Below are 6,410 nucleotides of genomic sequence, written 5' to 3' on the forward strand. Positions count from 1 at the left end.
AGTGAATCCTTCGTATCTTAATTACCGAGAATAATTATCAGTTAAAAAAATTAATTAAAGGGATATTGCTTTCATGTAGCTCTGAAATTAAATTTAAATCGCTTTTCATCTCTTCACCGTAAACTGTTGGAATGAAAACCTATTTATCAGACTTCTTCAAAGCGGACCTATCCTGCTACACCAGACCACCGCCGTGACGAGCCCCCTCAGGAGGATGGGCACGGACCCCAGGACGGCCGTTCGGGCCGCGCTGCTCACGGCTCACGCCAAGGGGGCACTTACCGCTCGGCTCGGCTCGGCTTGGCTCAGCTCGGCTCGGCTCGGCTCGGCCGGGGCTCGCCCGCGCTCGCTGCCCGGAGTGCGGCCGGGCCGAGCCGGGCGCGGCGCGGAGCGGAGCGGGGGCGCGGCCGCAGGCGCGGGGCGGCCCTGCCCTCTGCGGGGGCCCGGCGGTACTGCGGGCCTCCCGCCGCACCTGCGGCCGCGCCGAGCCTCGGGCGGGGCGGCGCCGCTCCCGGGGACTGCCGCGGCGTGCAGCGCGGCGCCGGGCACCTGCGGCCGCCTTCTTCGCCGGGCACGGGCATCGGGCTCGCCGCGGAGCCGTGCCCGGCAGGCAGCGCACCTGCAGCTGCCGGCTCGCAGCCGAGCGGCCCCGGACAGCGCAGGCGGAGGGCAGCGAGCGGCGGAAAGACACCCGGTGCGCTGCTCCCGGGGCCGCCCCCCATCGCGGGCTGGTCTGCCCGTCCTCCCTCCCACCTGCCCCCGCCGGGCAGGGAACCGGCTGTGCTCGGACGCCCCGGGAAAGGTGGGCGGCAGCGCCCGAGAGCCAGGTCTGCTTCCTCCTCCACGGCCGGGGCCTGAATGTCTCACGTCCCGCAAAGCTGAGCGAGGTCCCACTCTGCCCCTTTAGCTCCATCCTTCCCTCCACTTCTTCCATGTCAGTGTTCATTGCACAACCCCACAGGTACCAAATTATTTTCTTGTTTTTAGAAAGAGCCGTCAGACAAGCCCCCTGAAGTCTTATTAAGCTGTCCCACCCTCGGGGATGCTAATTTGTCCCCGATACAGAAATAGTACAAGGAGTAGCTGTTCTGCTTTCTCCTTCAGAGTTTGCCGTGGCATTATCAGGAAAACCCAATATGTGGCCGAGACAAGTATATGGATAGAAAAGTTTGTTTATGCTTAGCCTTGGTGTGATGGAGTGGATGCTCATTGAAAGAAGCATTTCAAGGGCCTGGAGGGCTCCTGTTATTGAATCCTCAGTGCTGTGACTCAGTGTGTGGTAAGGGCTGTAAATCCTCTGAGAGTTGTTTTCATTCTTCGATGCTCTTAACACACAGCAACAGTGGCAAGAAATGTCTCCATCTTTTCTGATGCAGTTGGACTGGCTTCTATTAGCCAAGCCTTGTGGTCCCTAGGTTAAGATACTACCTACCAATTTACTAGGGAGAGCAGCTTCAGTGAAGAAAAATATGAAACAGCTCATCTGCTGTGTAATGGAGGCATTAGAGGGAATTTTTTGAAGCGCCTTAACTGAGAGGAACAGTTGCAGTGGTAGTCGGGGTTTTCTCTTCAATTGTAGATCAGCTTCAAGGCCCCCATCTTCAAAGGAGATTAGCAGGTGAATCAGGTTAATTGCTCAGGCATCATTAAGTCTGTTTCTCCCTCCTTCCTAAGCATGCTATGATCAACAAGTACTCGGGTTTCTCAAACCTAGTGTTATTCCTGGGAAAGGTACAAGATACAACACAACACAGTAATTTGAAATGTGGACTCTCCCCGTTATCACATTCTCTGTCCAGAAAGGACACCTGAACTGACTGACAGCATAGCAACCAACTCCCTCAGAAAGACAGCTCTTCAAGCTCTCCTAATGACTCTGGTGTGATGTATGCAGAGACTGAACTGATGGGAACAGGCAAAAGTCACGAGCAGAGTAAATCGTCAGTGAAATCTAAGGACTAGATATGAAATATTTTGGTTGCTTTACTATTGAGGAATACATGCAGATAGCTCGGTTTGCAAGCTGAGAGAGCCTCAGGTAAGGGGTCGTAAAGTGCCAACCCTTTGCATAAAGTCCCCGGGGGACCTGTGGCCCGGCCAGGGGACCAGACCCTCAGAGACAGGACAGCAGCCCACTATCCCCTCGCTTGACGTGCTAAGACTCTCCAAGGATAAAAGCCCAGGGTTTCCATTGTTCGTGGTTCCTCCTCGGAGGCACCAGCTCAAGTTGTTATTTTGTTATTTAATTATAGCACTGAGATTAAATTGTTTTAAGGATCAGGACGCCTGAGACTCTGGGAAAGCTAGGGACCAGCCTGAAAGGAGGTAAGGAAACCTGGTGTGACCGTGTTGAGTGCAGGGTGTGTAACTGAAAGGGCTTCAGTCCCAGCTCAGGTGGTGCACGTGTGACTGCCAGGGCACCTCCTGGATGGTCGGACAGGAGAGTTTCCTTGACATTTACCTTACCCTGAGGAGACCTCTTGACAAAGATGACGATGATGATTAGGTGGTGGTGGTGGTGGTGGTGGTGGTGGTGATGAGCTACCAATTCTCTCAGTACAAGATTAGTCTTCCCATGGAGTTTGCCACACAATTGCCACTTAAGTGAAACTAGAACAAAACCAGCCTTCAGTAGTGAAATGAACACATATACTACATGACTAGGCATTAAACTTGTGAGAGGTCAGCAACAATTAAGTGCTGTCAATTAATGAAATGAGATCAATGTGCTTTTCAACTTTACAAAGACAAACACTTTTCAAAAGGTGGAGTAATGTTTATCTTGTTTGATCCCAGTTGTATTCCCATGCGGGTTTCATACATAAATCCCTGTATTTCTAAAAAGCATGGCATAGCTTTCAAAGCATTCATACCACTGATCTCTATATCGTTCTTAGAGGATACATAGCAGTCACACCGATGCCACTGCTTTTAATACATTGTGTAGAAAGTAGCCTTCAAAACAAACCCCAAGACTACAAAAAATATATAGCCAAATCAAGTATGGGATGGGTAAATATAGAAATCATAGTATCATTGGAGTGTCATCATAGCATGACTGTCTGACATACCTGGGATTTCTGGCATTGCAGAATAGCACAGGGCAACACAAATATATGTGACTGAAGTGCTGTTACCTCCCTGCAAGTCTTCTGTTGTTCCTGGCTTTTTTGTCTTTTTCACTCTGAAGCATCAGTTACCATGGAAACAAGCAGTGGCATTTATGTATATTTGTGAGCCCCATACCCATACAGGGCATGTGAAGTTAGTCTCAGTTAATGGTGTGACCTGCAGCTGGTGGAGCACATCCTGTGGAAGGACACCTGCAGTGGGATCTAGGCACTGGCAAAATGAGACAGTGTTGAGCACCACCCTGGAGAGGGGCTCTAGGAGCAGGGCCAAATGCCTCCAGGGCAAGGAAATTTATAATTCCTTCTGCTGATGCTGAGTGGCAGGAGTCAACAGCTTTCTCAAAGCTGGAGGAGCTGATAAGAGATAGGACTCTGGGGACAAGTATTTTGGACACAGTGCAGTGACTTTTTTTCCCCCACCCAATGGGGACAAGCGGGAGCGTGACCTCCAGCACCACATGCAATTTCTTTTGGACAAATATGTAAAGGAAATAATTTTAAGTATCATGGCATGAGGACATAGGGTCTATTTAATTTAGGCTTGCCTTAATTTGCTGACTTCTCTTGTCAAGAGGATGTATAAAATAAAATAACTAGCGGATAAATCTGCAGACACTTGTGTCATGTTGGAAATTTAAAACTTGAGTGGATGGCAGTAAATGGCAGACCAAATGCTTTGACTCTTAAAGCTTTGGAAAGATCTTGCATCCTTCTGTTTATTCAGGTGGACTTGGATAAATTGCATCAACTTCTTGACTCATAAAAAAGTCCAGTGATGAGAACTGGAACAGCAGAAACCCAGAACTGCTTCAGTTTAGATGCTACAAAATTAGGGGGACAATTCCATCTACTTGGCCCGAAACTTTCAAAAGTGATGAATCGGGTTGGTTCGCCCTAATTTTTGATTGGCCAGTCTAAGACCTTATGAAAACATGAAGAATTGCTATTCAGAAAATACAGCTCACCCTCTGCAACCTGTTAATTATAAAAAATATCCCCAGCTGGACACCACTGGGCATTCAGGCATTCTGGTAAGTAGTGTTACAGTAATGCAACCAAGCACTAGTATTTATTTATAATACTATTTTTTAAAATTAATTCTGGAACACTTCTGCCCTGTGTTAGTTAATGTGTATTTTTATAACCAGTAAAGGCACTTGTATGTAAATAACCTGTATAGGAAATCGTGTTCTTTTCTCATGCGTCCTTTTCTCTCTGTAATTTCATTCCTTCTCCATTACTCAGAGGACAAGTAGGGATGAAAAGAATAAATCAGAATTATCATTCTTGCAAAATAACAGGCTGAAAAAGCATTGTCTCTTAGTGATTTCCATAAAGAGACAGAACTCTGTGGTGTAAGATATTAGACAGGAACTATAATAACTTTCCATTATATGAGCCTTGGTATTTTTAGCTAGAATGAGAGAACAAATGAGGAATCCAAGAGAGAGAGCTCAAGGCATGAGCATTTGTCCTGCAACTCACACATGACAGAACTAAGGGAGAAAAACAGTCTGCTAGTAAGAACAACAGAAGCTTCTACTACCAGAACACATCTCAGGTAATCCTCAGAGGTATAATGACAATTTTAAACTCCCTCCAAAATTATGTCTGCAGCTAGGCCAATGGCTGCATGGGACAACTGCTAATACAAAGCTCGGCAATTGTTTCAGAGAACTCCTGTTCTAGTACGTGATGGACAGTGGATGGCTTCCAACATCCATCAGCCAATTTTAGAGCCCCAAGCCAGACACTTGGAAAATTCTAACAGGATTTAGCCCCAAAACAACATGGGCATTACTGTTTATGCTGCAACTGCATTTTGAGGCCTGGAGTGGTTCAGCATAGGCACAGTCCATAATAAATAGGGCAGTTATTACTCCACCAAACATCTTCAGTCATGATACAGTCTCTCTGGAAGAGGGAATGCTACTTCCTACTTGAGTTCAGGTCTGGGTGTTTTGAGTACTCATGGGGCTAAGGAATAAGTATCAGCAGTCTACACTTCTCTTTCCTTCATTTTTAGTCAGCTGCTGTTTATATCCCAATGAAGACAGAATAACCTCTAAGTTTCTGCTGATTTAGTGGACTCTTAACTTGCTCTCAAAATCAAGTGCCTTCTAAGCCAAGAATAGGTTTTTTTGGGCCATCACCCCCCTACCATCTCAAAGATGCTCTTAATAACCCACAGTTTATTAAATATGCACTGCCTCAAAAGTTTCTGTTTATTTTGAAAATATTAGATATGCATTCTAGCTCTACGATACCTTTCCACACACACATAAAATAGAAACTCATAAAAGCCCCTAACATTAGTAAAAGTGGGTCTGTAACAAAAAGTGTTATTAGCAACTGCTGTAGACAGCATACTAGGTATGACATTGTCCACATCTGAAGAATTGTGGCTCTCATTTCCACAAATGTAACACCATTTCAACTGCCATAATCAGCTAACAAGAGATGTGCTTTCCATGACTTTTAGTATTGAGTATGATTCCACTGTTAAATTTCCCTGTCCTATAGCTGTGCCAGACAAATATAAAAATGTGAAGTGCACTAGTACTGTCTGTACTTCCATGGCTGGAGAGAGACCTCTAGAATCACAGTTAATTTCACAGGTAATCCTGAAAACACCTCAGAATTTTTTACTCTTGTTCCTCTTGCCTTTTAACTTTGGGAGTGCCTGGTACAGGATGCTCAAGGAAGAGTACAAGATTGTTTCCACAGCTGAGAATTTGTTCATCAGCATTGGCCAGATGCATGACCTGAGATGATATGAAAATGGGCTGTACTCAGCCTGACCAGAAGGTGCAGCTCTTGACGTGCACCATAATGACACACAGACACAAGTGCACTGGTGGGAAGCACAGACACAGCACCTGTCAGCCTTAAGCACTCAGCAGTATCAGATCTGTTACCTTTATATACAAATAATCTACAACCATTTTGCATCTTCAGTTTTGGTATCTAGGGTAGCTGCTGGCAAGGAACTGTACAGTTTGGCAATGCAGTCTGTAAAGCATGCTCTTCTAGTATGCCATGCTCTTTGTGCAGGAGGGGCAATGTGCAACTTCCAAATTCATCCTTGTCGTGCTTATGAAGAACACGGCGTGTGTATCAGGCACTGGTGGGCTGCTGCCAGGAAGCAAGCACATGCTGGCATTTTGCATTTTAGGAGAATAAATCAATTAGTCAAAATCAGCTTTCAAACCACACATATCTTGCAAATAAACGTCTCATCAGAGAAAGTCTGTATTAGCATGAGAGAAGGGAATTTTA

The sequence above is a fragment of the Haemorhous mexicanus genome, chromosome 5, assembly GCF_027477595.1.
Source record: "Haemorhous mexicanus isolate bHaeMex1 chromosome 5, bHaeMex1.pri, whole genome shotgun sequence".
Classification (NCBI taxonomy): domain Eukaryota; kingdom Metazoa; phylum Chordata; class Aves; order Passeriformes; family Fringillidae; genus Haemorhous; species Haemorhous mexicanus.